The following is a 17,293-nucleotide window of genomic DNA, read 5'->3' as shown; positions in this document are numbered from 1 at the left end:
ATAAATACACATGTTTAGGATTTTGTTTATGTATTTGTACATGAAAGTTATGTTTCAGTTTAGTTCATACATGTTAATATCAGTATTTTTCATGTTTGGGATTGATGGGGATGAGTTTAGATAAATTTTTGGGTGAATAATAACCTGTGCAGAGTTTGTGCAGTCCATCGGTCGACTGATCAGTCGACCGACGGGCTAATTTTCAGTCATCAGTCGACTGACGGGCTGATTGTGTTTTCTCAGCTTCTTAGTCGACTGATCAGTCGACTGGTGGGCTGAGGCTATGCTTCCTGAGCCTTATCGGTCGACATATGAGTTGACTGACGTCATCAGTCGACACATCAGTCGACTGACCATTTTTGTCCTTGTGTTGGACATTTGCCACTTATTCCATGTGTTTGGAAACCATAGTATCTAGTTCTTGTATCGGACATATTTCTTAACCCTGTATATGACTTTCTCACAGGAGTTTATGACATGACACTTATGTAGATTATGACATGATAACATGATACTCATGTAGGCTATGACATGGCACTGTATTTATGCTCTGAGATTAGTTGTATTTCTTTTATTATTGTTCCTGTACTAGAACCTCGGGTTTGGTGTTTAGGGATTTACAATTTGAGATACAAGGTATATACATGAGGGTTTCCTTGTTTGGATTATTTCACTCGACGTACCTATGCTCGTGTTGTAAATTTCTAAATACTAAAACCCTCTTTAGTAAGATCAATGATTTTAGATCTATTATGTATTATCTGTATTTTCTTATACAACGAGCCATATTCCGCTTTGACGCTCGTTGTCCCTCCCCCTTTCAGGTAACGAGCCAGGAGCCCGGAGAGTCGCAGGTTGATGGCGATGCATTTTAGCTTCAGCTGTCTACTTAGTTATATTTTCCTTTGGAGTTCCACAGTAGACTTTTGTTTAGACATTTGAGAGTCTTATTCTAGAAGTTGTAAAGGCTGTGTGCCTTATTTCCTCTTGTCAGATATTTGTATTTGAGACTTGTTGAGTATTCCAGTTTATTTGTTCAGACATTGACTATGTATTTCTGTATGTTGGATGATGAGATATTAATGTGATCACTATCATTTCATCAGTTTCAGACATTGACTATGTATTTCTGTATGTTGGATGATGAGATATTAATGTGATCACTATCATTTCATCAGTTGTTTCTTGTATTATATTTTTCTTGCTTTTGTACCTACACCTATTGTTGACTCTACTAGATAGATGTTAATTGTGATGGTGAAACATGTTATTACACGATGTGGTGCATGGCAGATTTGACATTCTTGGTTTCACCTTGGACTGCATCCTTGTGTGAACCCAGGGGCGTCACAATAGGTATTTTTATACAAATTCTATGTTAATATGTTTTGGACTATATATACATCATAAACATCTCTTATTATGTCTATATAAATATTCCATAAGCTTTCAAAACTTGTTTTGAGTCAAAAATAAAAAATCACATGTTTTCTTAAACACGTATTTTAGTGCTTTTGCAGATTAAAGTGATTTTACAAATGATAAATGGAAATTGAAAAACTCTTTTTCCAACATATTTGTATTCATGATCATAAACTTTTCCTAAAGTTTTACATTTTTAGAAATTATTTACTATTTTTAAAGCCCTCTCAAAAGTCAGATTTTGGACATGCACAGTCTCTGTGCATGTTCATAAGTTAACTTATTAGTACTGATAAGTCGGCTTATGAACTGCCCTGGAGTGTGCATTTTTTCTCGGCCAAGTCGACTTATCAGTCTTTGTAAGTCGACTTATAGCAAGTCGACTTGTGATCCCATATAAGTCGATTTATAACTTATTTTCAGTCTGTTATTTTCTTCTACCAAGTCGACTTATGTGCACTGTTAAGTCGACTTATAACTAGCCATTGGCACAGTAACGGCTAGTTTCCAGCTTTGATTATTTTAATATTTTAAGGGTTTTGGTTGGATTCTTGGGCTGGTTTCTTCAAGCCTATAAATACCCCTTTACGTTAACTATTTCCAAATACTAAAGAAAGTTTTAAATAAGTTTTAAAAGGTTTTAAAAGTTTGATTTAGTTTGTTTTTAGTTTGGGGTTTAGTTTTCACAGAGAGGAGCTTACATCGTTTGTTGAGGAATTCATCCTCAATCTTTCATCATCTACTCTTCGTGTTTATAGAGAAGTTTCCCTAACTCAATTATCTAGCATTTTATTCTTGAATTTCATAGCTATTTTATTGCTAGTCCTTTTAGAGTTATATTTTATTTATACTCATTTATCACACACACATCCCTATTGAGCTTTTAGGATTACATACACCATATTGTGGGTTGTGGTGAGTGATATTGTGAGAGTGAGCTTCATTGTGTTCTCATTCATTATTAGAGAACGGGTTGTGGTGAGTGATATTGTGAGAGTGAGCTTCATTGTGTTCTCATTCATTATTAGAGAACAATCTACTGTATTTGAGCTTTATTTGTGAGTATCACCTTGTAATACATATTTACACCAAGAGGAGTGTGTGGTGAGGACGTAGTCGATACCAAGAGGAGTGGCGTCGGTAGTAAAGCCTAGAGAGGGGTAGTAAAGCCGAGCACTTAAGGGAGGCGATACATGGGGACCAACACTTGAGGTTGTAGTTTGTGAATGTGCATTGTGATAGATTTGTAGAGTTTTTGGTGAGCTAGAAAACCGAGTGTGTAGAGAAGTTCCGGCTTCCAAACCGGGTGTGTCGATAGTGGAGTTCTCCCGGGGAGTGGGGATCGGAGACGTAGGACGGAAGGTCCGAACTCCGTGATCATATTATAGTGTTTGGATTGCTATTTGTATTCACTATTTGTTTATATTGTTTCTTGTTTATTTTCCTCTTTGCATATATATCATTGCATATATCTTATTGAATATCATCATTGTTAGGATATATTTGTTAATTAATTTTGATCTGCATTAATATCTAATAAGATTAGCAATAACCCTATTCACCTCCTCTAGGGTACTAACAATTAGTATCAGAGCTTGGTGCTCTTTGATTTGAGGTCTAACCGCCTTGAGTTAAATATCCCTTATTCTTATTATTGTTGCTAATATTGTTTTGATATTATTCTTCTTTCTTGCACGTTTATTATGGATATGCATGGTGCCCCTTGTTTAGGCTTTGATATAAATGTTGCTCCTTTATTCAATAATTTCCTTATGCTCAATGGATGTTTAGATTTAAAATATTTGTTAGATCTAAACATTTAGATTTATGGGAAGTTATTGATAGTGCTTACATTATGCCCACTTTGGAGAAATCCAAGTGGAGCAATCATGATAAGAAAATGTTTACCATGAACAAGTTATTGTTAAATTTTCCGCTTAAAGCTTTTGAACCATCTATATCTAACAAACTTGTTTCTTTTGATAGTGCCTATTTATTGTGGAAACATATAGAGGCATGTCAAGGTAACTTAGAGGAGATCTAACGGATTACGATGGACTCTACTTCGAGTAATATTGGAGCTTCATCTTCATTGTGCACACGACCACTAGGCGATAGTCCTAGTGAGGTATGCGAGTCCGATCCCGATGATGATCTATCTATTTATGAACTCGCATGTGCTTATGAGATTAATGAATGCCTATAACAAATTGCATCATAATTTTGTATATTTAAAAAGCAAGCATGTTATGTTAAAATCCGATCATGAGGCACTAGCAACTAAGTTTGATATCATTGCTAATGAAAATGTAAATCTGAAAGAAAGCAATGAAAAATTAAAATTGGATTTTGCTAGTTTATCTCATGAGAAAAATGATGCCATGTTAGAAGTAGAAACAATTAGGAATGAATTCAATTCTTTTAAAAGTAATCATGATTGTTCTACTTCTATTGTCAATAATATTATGCCAAATGATGAGTTGAACAATATTAAAGATCACATTTCTTCTTTAGGTTCAACTCTAACTAAATGCATTGACAATCATAAGAAGCTTGTGAATATGTGTGCTAAGTCTAAAGCAAATAAGCCCACTCATTATGTACACGTATATAGCAAAATTTATAAGTGCTCTATTTGCGGCCGAAAAGACCATCTTGCTCAATTTTGCTATGATGCACAGAAACATTCTAATAATACTATTTCATGTGCATCTCATAAAGTTTCTACATCTCATACACATGCATATGCACATATTACACATCATAAACATGATCATGTGTATAAGTGCAATTTTTGTGGTAGGTTTGGCCATTTGGCCAAATTTTGTTTTGATTTGAAAAATAGTTCTCATTTGCAAAAAGTTTCAAATAAATTACCTTTGTCTGCAAATGATTTTTGTGCACCACCATTTGGTCAACACAAACCTTTTAGACCCTTTCATTGTACTCATTTCAATCGAAATGGCCATCTACATGAATTTTGTTTTGACCGCGTTTGTGCACTATACATGCCCAAATGGGTTCATAACCCAAGGGCCTTGAGCTTAAATGATAGGGGTCATGTCCCTAAGTTTTCCGGCACCAAAAATATTTGGGTGCCAAAACAAATTTGATTTGGTTTAACTTTCTTTTGGTTTTTATGTTTTTGTTTTGATAGATTGTTAATTTTTTTGGTTTAAATGAAAATTTGTCAAAACCTTTCAAATTGAAGTCTATAATGTATGTATTTTAATATTCAAACATTTATTGCAATAAAAATAAAATTTTTAAAATTTTTAAGTATTTAAAAGCTGCAGTTTAAATCTCTGGAAAAACATATTTATAGGCCCTAAGTCGACTATAAGTCGACTTATGGAAAGTCGGATTACAGTCAACTTACGGGCTACAGATTTTATTTATTTTGGATTTGATTCGGTTTGGACTTGTTTTGGACCCGACCCATTTACCTAATTCATCCTGGCCTTCCACTTGTTGACTGACCCGATCTTAGCCTTTGATTTTTCCCTAGAAGAGAACCCAAATCCCTAATTTTCCATTCGTTCGTTCTCCTTCTTCAAACTTCAGCCGATCCCGCTCTCTCTTTCATCCAATCTTCAGTCGACTGGTCTGCATCTTCAGACGATTTTTTAGTCCTGATCTCATCTTTTTGGTATATCTCTCGTTCCCTAGCCTTATTCTTGTTCCTTTTACTAGTTGCTTAACCTAGGGTTTGTGTTTTAGGGCTTATCTTTGCATTCTTAGATCTGTGCTTAAAAGCTCATTTGTAATCATTTTATAATGTCTAAAAGTATTCCTAAGCGTCATAGAAGTGGGAGGGATCAACCCTCATCATCAAACGCTGCACCTCCTCCCTCTTCTAATTTTCAATCATATGAACATTATCTTAGAGATCCATCACTTATTGCTAAATATCGTTCCATATGTAAACTCAAATCTTTTCCGGGGTGATATGTTAATTTTATAGATTTTCATCATTTCTTGCTCAAGGATTGTTTTGATCATGTTCGCATGTATGAATTGCTCTCTAGTACCAATGATCTTCCTTACTATCCTCACATGGTACATTTATTATATGCAAACATGCAAATGGATAACTCAAATCCTCAAAATCGTTTCATTTCTTCCAAAGTCAAAGATCGTTGAATCATATTCTGTGCTGATGAACTCTCTAAATTTCTTGGTCTTCCTCGTGGAGACACTCTCTTAAAAGATGTTATGTATGGTGATCCGACTGTTGAAGCCCTCATGACTAAACCTGGCAAACACCTTCCTTTGGAATCTAAAAATGCTTCTCATTTGGCCAAAATCATTGGCCGTATCATTTGTTATAACATTATCCCCAAAACAGGAACTTATAGCCACTATTCCTAAGAACTTACTCGTGCCATCTATGCTATTATCGGGAATGTGGATGTTAAGTGGGAAAATGTCATATTTGATATCATGGCCACCGATCACACTACCTTCATTCCTTACAGGGCCTTTCTTACTAGAGTTTTCACTCATTTTGAGGTCGACTTATCAAATGAAATTGATGTCAAAGTTCGTCCTTTTTTGATGTATCCGCCCTTCATAGAATGTCCATTCCTTCCACTTGACATGCATTAGAGGCAAAGCTAGATCATATCCATGAGTCTTCTAATCCTGAGCCTTCTGGTGAGTCATCCCATTCTGAGTCTGAAGCAGGTGATCATTCAATTAGTATCCCTAGTTTCATTTAGGACATCTACACCCAGATGGCTGAATATCATAATGATGACCATAGAAGATTTCAGTGGATAGAGGATACCCAAGTTGACCTTAGGATGAGATTTGAGGAGATTGAAAGAACACAAGATGACATTAGGAGCTCCCAGGAGACTATTAGGAGAGATCTTGGAGCAATTATGACCCATCAAGAGTCATACATGTCTCACATCGAAAGGAGATTTGATGGCATTGTTAGGATGCTACAGAACCCATCACCTCCCCTGGGTCCAGGAACATTCGAGCCATGATTACTATCTCTTATTTTGTTTTGTTGTCAAACCATCCGAGCCATGATTACTATCTCTTATTTTGTTTTGTTGTCAAAAACTTTGAATGCGATTGTAATGAACTATGTTTTTGTCTTAGCTGTGTTGAAGTTTCTTAAGCTTGAACTATGTAGGTTTGTGGATGGTTTGTTTGTGTTGAACGATAAGTAATCGTTGTAAACACTTGTGTTTGGTTATCTATCCACATTTGCTTTGTTATGTCATGCTCTTTTTTTGGCGGCTAATGTATGATTTGTGCTTATTCTAGTCTTTATTATTCCTGTATGTATATTCATGTGGCACTTATACAAGGGGAGCAATCCCAATTTTTATACTCACCCATGCATATAGGTAGGGAGAGCTTTCGCTTTCCTAATCATTTTTGTATCCCCTTTTTGATGTTGCCAAAGGGGGAGAAAATGTGAGTATTTATATTATTATATTTATGGTATTATGCTTATAATGTGTATCTTGGTAAATTGTTTATCATCATAAAAAAGGAGGAGATTGTTGGCCTTCTTGTTTTGATGATGATTTTACAAACAATTTACGACTAATATCGTTTTTAGTATTTTGTTTCGTGTTTTTTAGTATACACAGGAAAATGAGCTACATTGATGTTGAAGCCTATGCAAATCAAGTCAACCAATCAAGTTCAAGCTTCATATGATTCACTCTTGGTATACTTAGTATAGGTTATATGTATTGTGTGCAATTCTTTAAGCTCAATATACACACACACACATATATATTTGTGATTTTCTCAAAACATAGGTATTTTTATACAAATTCTATGTTGATATGTCTTGGACTATATATACATCACAAACATCTCTTATTATGTCCATATAAATATTCCATAAGCTTTCAAAACTTGTTTTGAGTCAAAAATAAAAAATCACATGTTTTCATAAACACGTATTTTAGTGCTTTTGCAGATTACAATGATTTTTACAAATGATAAATGAAAATTGAAAAACTCTTTTTCCAACATGTTTGTATTCATGATTATAAACTTTTCCTAAAGTTTTAAATTTTATAAAAATTATTTACTATTTTTAAAGCCCTCTCAAAAGTTAGATTTTGGACATGCACAGTCTCTGTGCACATTCATAAGTCGACTTATCAGTACTGATAAGTCGACTTATGAACTGCCCTGGAGTGTGCATTTTTTCTCGGCCAAGTCAACTTATTTGTCTTTGTAAGTCGACTTATAGCAAGTCGACTTGTGATCCCATATAAGTCGACTTATAACCTGTTTTCAGTCTTTTATTTTCTTCTGCCAAGTCGACTTATGTGCACTATTAAGTCGACTTATAACTAGCCGTTGGCACAGTAACAGCTAGTTTCTAGCTTTGATTATTTTAATGTTTTAAGGGTTTTGGTTTGATTCTTGGGCTGGTTTCTTCAAGCCTATAAATACCCCTTTGCATTAACTATTTCCAACTACTAAAGAGAGTTTTAAACAAGTTTTAAAAAGGTTTTAAAAGTTTGATTTAGTTTGTTTTTAGTTTGGGGTTTGGTTTTCATAAAGAGGAGCTTACATGTTTGTTGAGAAATTCATCCTCAATCTTTCATCATCTACTCTTTGTGTTTTGTGTTTATAGAGAAGTTTCCCTAACTCAATTATCTAGCATTTTATTCTTGAATTTCATACCTATTTTATTGCTAGTTCTTTTTGAGTTAGATTTTATTTATACTTATTTATCACACACACATCCCTATTGAGCTTTTAGGATTACATACACCATATTGTGGGTTGTGGTGAGTGATATTGTGAGAGTGAGCTTTATTGTGTTCTCATTCATTATTAGAGGTTTATTTGTGAGTATCACCTTGTAATACACATTTACACCAAGAAGAGTGTGTGGTGAGGACGTAGTCGATACCAAGAGGAGTGGCATCGGTAGTAAAGCCTAGAGAGAGTTAGTAAAGCCGAGCACTTGAGGGAGGCGATACGTGGGGACCAACACTTGAGATTATAGTTTGTGTATGTACATTGTGAGAGATTTGTAGAGTTTTCAGTGAGCTAGAAAATCGAGTGTGTAGAGAAGTTCTGGCTTCCAAACCGGGTGTGTCGATAGTGGAGTTCTCCTCAGGAGTGGGGAGCAGAGACATAGGATGGAAGGTCCGAACTCCGTAATCATATTATTGTGTTTGGATTGCTCTTTGTGTCCACTATTTGCTTATATTGTTTCTTGTTTATTTTTCCCTTTGCATATATATCCTTGCATATATCTTATTGAATATCATCATTGTTAGGATATATTTGTTAATTAATTTTAATCGGCATTAATATCTAATAAGATTAGCAATAACCCTATTCACCCCCTCTCTAGGGTCTTTTCAATAACTAAGATACTCCACATGTTGAACATTCTTGAAGGTCTTTGTTGTCCTTATAGTAGAGAATACAATCATTGGGATACACATTAATCTTATTATAATTAAGACACAAATTGAAAACTATCCACTTAGTTGCATAAATTATTTTGGGAATGTTACACCTTCTTGTTGGAAGCATATCAAGAAGCATTTCGAAATAAGTTTTTGCCATTCTACTGAGGCTCTTAATATGCAAGAGTTCTAACATAAATGAAAATCTGTAGTGCTCAGTGTAACACTCATATAAATCTTTTTCACTATCCTTTAATAGCTTCATTATTCGATTTAAGTCCTTAGACATATGCACATCTTCAAAACCTACTGGTCTATCGACATCTTCGACCTCAACTGCATCTTGGACATCATCTTTGGCATCATCTTCACTATCATCATTAATATCGTGATCTGCATGGTCAAGTTCAATATCATCTTACAAATTTTCTGTACCATGTATCATTAAACCATCAGCCATACTTGCACACACATCCAGTTCTTCACTTCAATATAGTCTTCCCCATGATATGACCAGTATTTATATTCCTCTCTATGCTTCAACTTCACATTCTTACACCTACAATGGGGGGCAGTATATTGCACCACTATTTAAATTATTTAGAGTCATTTTAGCATACTTTAAGAAGGCTTCATATCTGTCCTTATATCATCGATCACAATATCGTTCAATATTAGGAATATCTATCCATGACTTGTCCAAAATTATCCTCATCTATAGATAATATATAATTAGAAACTCTAATTAATCTCACTAATACTAGTAAATTTTTAATTCTTCAAGACAATATACACACACAAATCATCATTATACACATTTATTGTTCAACAACACAAAAAAATATTTTTTCCTTCTAAATTAAAACTTAATCATAGGTTGATTTGAACACTAGGTTGATTTGAACACTATAGCGATTGTCATAGGAAGGCTTCCCATTAAGAATATAGCAGGGCATACATCTAACTTGATATACTTTATACATTTTCATTTCTAGAAACTTTCAGTACACCTATCTGCTGTTCTCTGAGTACACTGTACGGATGTTATTATGTGTATCAACAATGGACTGAAAAGTAGAATAACATACACTTATTATACATAGAGAACAATGAGTACCCGTTGCTAAAATTTTCTAGAATGGAAAATGCACATGTATACAAAGTTAGATGATTCATTATTGCATTCCTAATCTGTCTAAACTGGATAGATCCAATAATTAATGTCAATTCTTTCTACTTATAATATAAGATACACGATCCCTTTTTGGATAGAAAACTTAATTTCATATCCAACCGTGTCATCTACCTTATATTAGAAGTTCAAACAATTGATAATAATTATTGGACATGAGTCTATGGATAATGTTAACTTTTTTATTCACCTAAATTGGATATATGACACATTATCGTATTATATATTACACTATTTTTGAAAAACATAATTGTTTGATTAGATCAAACATTGTCATAACGCAAACAAACTCATACAACCACACATATAACACATATATTAAGGATAGAGTTATAAATATGGTTAAAGTTAATATTAGGGTTCCTAATTAAGATGGAAAATTATTCAATTATGGTTAATTTCTAACAATTGTTCAACTAGGATTAGGATGAGGAGTATTAGGGCTAATGAAGTTTAATTAGTGTTATTTAGGGTTTAAATTATGACAATATTGTTAAAAAATTGTTTAATAATCAATTAGGGTTAGGGATTAGGGTATTTGGCAAAATTTAGTTTAGTTAGGGTTAGGGTTTTGGGTATCTGGTGATTCATACAAAAATGAAAAATAAAAAATAAAAAATAAAAAAAAATAAAAAATTCAAAAATTTTCAAGAAATCTGACCTTGTGATTAGAGGAGCGGTGACTACAATAGAAGCATTGACAATAGTGACAGCATCATCGAGGAGCAGTGATAGCGACAATAGTGATGACATCATCAAGCAAGAGATGGGTGGGATCGACAGTATGGATTGGGTAGCCTTGTCAGTGTTGATTTGACAGATCAAGGAGGAGATTGGCATGATCTCATCAACATTGATTTGAGGAGAACAAGAACAAGAATGAAGCGGTGATTTGGGTGGAGGGAGAAAGTGAATGAGGTGGCGAGTTTTTTTTGGGTCTGTTCGAGGAGAATGAGAACAACATATCGAGGTTTTTTTGGGTCGACTCAAGGAGAACGAGAACAAGGCGGTGCAAGATTAGGGTTTTCTTTGGGTGAAATTTTTTCTGGGTGGGTCCTATTATCCTAGACGGAAATTTTCATCTAGGATATATCCTAGACGGCTATTATAGTTTAGGATAGTAGGACCCAAATAAAAAAATATTAATATATAAATAGGAAATACTCTCATTGGTAAGACACTTTTAGATGTTTACGTCTGAAATCTTTTTATTCGCGGAATCCATTGCAATTGTTTATCAATTACAGATTCAAGAGAGTTAATCTTTTTATAAGATCTCTCATTACAATGAAAATAAACAAATGAGATCTCCTAGAAACATATGCAGGGACACTTGTCTGTGCCGGAAACGCGTTAGTCCGTGGACGACCGAACGATAGATCCAGTATTGCTGCATACGAAGGCTTAGTGTTCTTTATTTTAATCGAGGAAACTTAAAACTGAAGTAAATAATCTCAACCAAGTAAGATTATTACTTTTCTCAAGATCAAAACAATGTCTGATCTCTAGGGGCGGATGAAAAGGGGCTTCAGATCTCTCGAAATCTTCCTACTTATGCTGAAGTTCACTGAGATCTCGCTAGCCTCTCTCTAAAATTTGTGGGTATGCTCTTACAGGGTCCGCACCTCCCTCCAAATTTTCGATCCCCCCGTGTATAGGGGCCATAGGGGTGTATTTATAGGCTTTGGATGCTGTGTTTTTGGATAAGAATTTAGGATTTGATTTTATCTTCAGTTAATAATGGCTTAACCATATTTAGAGATGATCCTAACTAGTTAGGGAGGTAGTGAAATGATCAAATCCCAAGAAAATCATCGAAATACATGTTTTGTGAATCTTAGTGTGCGAGTCACCTCGAGGTGACTCGGCACTGTTCGAGTCACTTCAATGTGACTCGCACGTGTACAAGCCATGTTGAGGTGACTGTCATGTGCGAGTCAACTTAATGTGATTTGCAAACCAGCGGGTCACTTCGATGTGACTCGCAAGTGGTGAATCCCTATTATGGTCATGTTCCATCGTTTTATCATTTCACACATCTTGCTGATTCGTACGCTTCACCGACTCACTTTGTGCGCTTGTTTGCTTCTTTACGACATCAGAGAATCTAATCTGACTCAGATGATGATGTTCATCATCTTCGCTTTATCTCAAAGTGTGTACAGGAACCTATTGGCAATTTTTGACATATACAGATACCCCCTCCAAAGTGTTTCAACCTTATTATTTTCTAGAGGAGGTTGTAATACTTTGGATATGATACACCAACCTTCAATTCATTGACTTCTTCAGCTTCTAGTCTATTCAGTATTTTGTCGAATAGTCTAAAATTCTTTCGGTGCTATGTTTATCGTCTGACTGTTGTCGAAATCTTGAATTGAAATTGGTGTGTTGATATTTGACTTAGCTCGCATCATTGAATCGACATTGAACTGACCGTCTTCATATGGAGTTTGTATATGAATAACGATTAAACTTCCTGGGATTATCCATTGACCTGGAATTTTTCCTGAGCCTTATTTCGATGAAATTATTAATGTGTTGACTGACATCGACCCTTATTGCAACGCATTGCCCGACGCTGACCTATATTGTCACGTGTTGACTAGCATTGACTTTCATTGTCATGCATTGGCTAGCATTGACTTTCATTGCAATGCGTTAACCTGTGTTGCCTTTCATTGCAATGTGTTGACCGGCGTGAATACAGTTTATACTCATACATTAACTAGAGTCTACACAGTTTAAGCTCTTAAGGCGTTGGAGCGTGGAGAATCAGTTTATACTCGTATACTCTTTGGAGTTTTGGGAATCAGTTTAACCTCATATACTCGTTGGAGGTTCAAGGAGATGCAGTTTATACTCATATACTCATCGGAGTATGGGAAGAGCAAGCTGAGAATACATCGAAGGCTCACTAAGTTTAGCTCTTTATGTGAGATTTGATTGTAGGACCAGTTATAGATGCTGATACAACTACTATCTCTAAAGCTACCTCAGATGCTCGAGTCATGAGACCAACTAATGAAACTAGTGCATCAATGACTATTAAAGTTGATTGAAGATGAAGATTGTACAAGCTTTATGAAGAGAAGCTCTCCAAGTTAGAAGAGCGAATCCATCATCGCAAGCTATTCGTTATAGGATTTTTAGCAAACCCACAACCATCAATGGATTTAATGAGCCTTTACCGACTACCATTTGAGTCGGGCTAGCATGTAGATTGTCTAAGTCCGTTCTACATGTAATGTTGTGCTAAAATAATGAACTCTTTTAGACTTAGTGCTATGATATCGAATACATAGACTTTGTCGTTTTCACGGGAACATACCACCCGATAACGCGTGTCAGACGCAAGCTTATCTATAATTAGGGATTGAGATAACATGCCCCATACGTGGAAGGCATGGATTTTGGTGTTATTAATAACAACCTACCATGATGTCGAATACATGAGCTTTCGTCCTTTTCGCGTCAAAAGACTAACTGGCAACACGTGTTAGGCGTAGACTTATCTCTAATTAGGGATCGAGATAAAGTTCCCCATATGTGTAAGGCATGGATTTTAGTGTTGAAAATTTGTGTCTTCTCTTGGGACGAAGACGAACCCGGTGCCGGAGAGGAAGAATTTTATATTCTATCTCCTGCATCAGAAGAAACTCAAAGTGGGATCTCCACTCTGAGAATCTAAAAGGAAAAACTAAGAGTGAGATCTCTACTCCGAGAATCTAAAAGATTTAAATAACCCTAACTGTTGGAAGGTTTGATTACCCAATCTAAAGGTGAATTTCTCATTTATCTAGAAAGAATCCCAGTTTTGTTCCTAACTGTAAGAATGTTTGACCAAGTGTGAGTTTGAGACAATCCTAACTGTAGGAAGGTTTGATCACTCGATTTGAAAGTAGACCTCTTATTTATGGAAGGAATCGAGAGGGGATTTTGGCTTTGGTCCTAACTATAGGAAGGTTTGACCAAGAAACAGTGGGAGTGGAGGTACAAATAATAGCGAGAATGTTGACTTGTACAAATCACTTGGTGGGGATTTTTTGGTGTCAAGTGGCTAGGACTAAACACGAAGGGATTTGATAATCTCCATGGATCAGCAGGTTGAAATTTTGGGTATCGTGTCAGGACTTTAACAGTGAGAGTGTTAAAGGCTTAGACACAATGGGAGTTTTAATGAATTTAACCGTGAAGAATTTTGTTGGACCCACCGTCAATTAATTTGATTAGTGAGGGATATTGTGATGGAGGACCATGAATCATCAAGCACTTCACAATTACACCATAGGAGTTTTGTGAGGAAAGATTGACCATATGTAGTCGTTGAATCTCATCTCAACGAAAGAGTGCTCCGAAAGTCACATTGGGAGTTTTAATTATCTTGGAAATGATTAAATATCCACAGTGGAATGTTCGTAATCATTTTTATCATGATTAAGAATGAATTATTTTGATGGCTGGCTTTCACCTTGAATAATCAATTGGTTTTAGGTTATCCTTAAGAATACCATGTGTAGTATTCTCCAAGAACTTCCCATTGGAATGCATTAAGGTATTCCACCCCTAGCTCTTTGGTGAACCTGAATCCAATCCGGTCACATTGTTGGGTTATCCTGAAGAATATTAAGAGTAATATTCTCTAAGAACTTCCCGTTATTGGAAATAAGGGAATCAGTTTAACCTCGTATACCCGTTGGAGGTTTAGGGAACAGTTTTAACCTCATATAAATGTCGGAGGATGTCGGGTTATCCTTAAGAATATTATATGTAATATTCTCCAAGAACTTTTTATCAAAGGTAGGGAAAAGTTTAACCTTGTATACCAGTTAGAGGTAAGGGAGAAGCAGTTTATACTCTTATACTTGTTGGAGTCTTTGCCGTTCTCATTCGGCTTGTTTTACCGTTATGACACCAACGTCAACCAAGGCTTGAATGCTGTTCTTGAGAGTGAAGCATGCCTTAGTGGGATGGTGGATCCTCATGTGGTATGCATAGTACTTTGGATCTGAAGTGTTATTAGTTTCCTCCTGATTCATAATCGGTGGCAGCTTGATTTTGTTGTTGGTTAGGAGGTGCTCAAAGATGGCTGAAACTTTATCATCTTCGAAAGAATACTCCTCTTGGGATCTCAAATCAAGAATCCTTTGTTGCCTCTGAGTTTACTTTTGTGACATTTGATTGACGTCAAGAGTAGCTTCAGGTGCACTAGTCATTGGTGGGCCTCTCTCGAGCTTCTTCCTTTTGAGGAAGCGTTCAGCCTGTTCACCGTGAAGTTTTAACTCTTTCCAAGTGGCTGAAGGTAAAACTCCCATGACTTCCAACACATTAAGGGAAAGGTTGTTATGATAGGTCTGGAGCATGAATTCCTCTGTGATTGGATCCCGATAGTTCATTGCCTTATTTCGGAAGCGTTTAACGCAGGTGTCGACTGACTCTCTTTTTTTCTACTTCTCATCCAGAAGTGTTCCGATTGACACTTTGGTGTCCTCATCGAAGAAGTTAATAAAGAATGAGCTTTCCATATCGTCCTAGCTATTGATACTCCCTGGCTTGAAATGACAGTACCAATCGAAGGTGGCCCTGTGAAGGGTGCCTACGAATGACTGAACCATCAAGGGCTCTCGTCCATAGATCACTCTCAGGTAGGACTTGTAAGGACCATGAATTTTGATACTAGTTAAAATAATTTTCTAGTATTTTAAAATATTTAATTATTATTTTTAAAAGTGTATTTGTATTTTCTCGATTTTCTAGAATTTTCTAGGATTTAAAAAAACTAATTTTATATTTATTTATTAATTTTAATAATTATAAATTAATTAGTTACGATGAAAACTTTTAAATTAATATTTTATTATTATTGTTATTTTTAATTATTTGTAAGATTTATTCCCTAATGATTCTCCATATCGTCCTAGCTATTGATACTCCCTGGCTTGAAATGACAGTACCAATCGAAGGTGGCCCTGTGAAGGGTGCCTACGAATGACTGAACCATCAAGGGCTCTCGTCCATAGATCACTCTCAGGTAGGACTTGTAAGGACCATGAATTTTGATACTAGTTAAAATAATTTTCTAGTATTTTAAAATATTTAATTATTATTTTTAAAAGTGTATTTGTATTTTCTCGATTTTCTAGAATTTTCTAGGATTTAAAAAAACTAATTTTATATTTATTTATTAATTTTAATAATTATAAATTAATTAGTTACGATGAAAACTTTTAAATTAATATTTTATTATTATTGTTATTTTTAATTATTTGTAAGATTTATTCCCTAATGATTCTTATTTTCCCCTAATTTTTCTGTATTATTTTACTAATTAATCCTTATTATTTCCTTAATTTTCCCTCATTTTGAACTCCTACCATATTTTCCCTAATTAAATCGCTAATCAAATCCCCTCCTTTCTCTCTCCAATCTCTTTTCAAATCCCTGATATTTTGTCATTCAATATTCACCGTACACTCTCTCTTACTCTTTTCTCTCTCCAATAATATCCCTCAAATCCAGCTCATCCTCCTTCTCTCTCCAATCACCCTCTCTCTCTCCCCTTATTTCTTCTCCCCTCTCATTCTCTCTTAATTCCAGAGAACCCAAAAAAAAAAAACCCAACCCAACTTCCAATCTCATCCCGCCGCCTCCACGAACCCCTCTTCGCGTCGGCCTCCTCGACGACCACCCCATCACCCAGATCCAAACTCCAGCCACCAGTCCCATCAGCCTCCTCGCCGTCGACCCCAACCAGATCCGTCCGACCGCCCAGCTCTCCCCGAGCTCCGACGCCAGTCCGCTCCTCGAGCTCCAGCGCCGTCCTCGCCCTCCACCCGCGCCGTTGTCCTCCTCAACAACAGCCCTTACACCTGCTGCTTCCCTCCGTTGACAGCCTACGCAAAAACCCAAGCCCTTGGCTCCTCCAAGCGCCAGATCCGAACTCACCCCCTCCGACAGCTTCTTCTCCGACCACTCCAAGATCCACGACCTCCCTCATCATCACCACAAGCTCGTGCTCCACCACTTCGCCACCAGCAGCCCCTCCTCTTCGTCCCCTGAGATCCGTCGCCTGAGCTCCACCCGTCGCTGCTATCCGACCCCCTGCAGCAACCCCGCCTGAGCCGACGTCCTCTGTCAGCCCCAAACCCACGCCGACATCGTAGTTCAGATACACCGCTCAATCAACCTCAGATCTGCCGTTGACTGTGCCGTTCAGATCCATTGTACTGCATCAGTAGTGGCATCGCCGCCTCGTCATCAGACCCCA

The sequence above is a fragment of the Asparagus officinalis genome, chromosome 4 (assembly GCF_001876935.1).
Source record: "Asparagus officinalis chromosome 4, Aspof.V1, whole genome shotgun sequence".
Classification (NCBI taxonomy): domain Eukaryota; kingdom Viridiplantae; phylum Streptophyta; class Magnoliopsida; order Asparagales; family Asparagaceae; genus Asparagus; species Asparagus officinalis.
The sequence above is the reverse complement of the archived record's forward strand: the minus strand, read 5'-3'. Positions refer to the sequence as shown.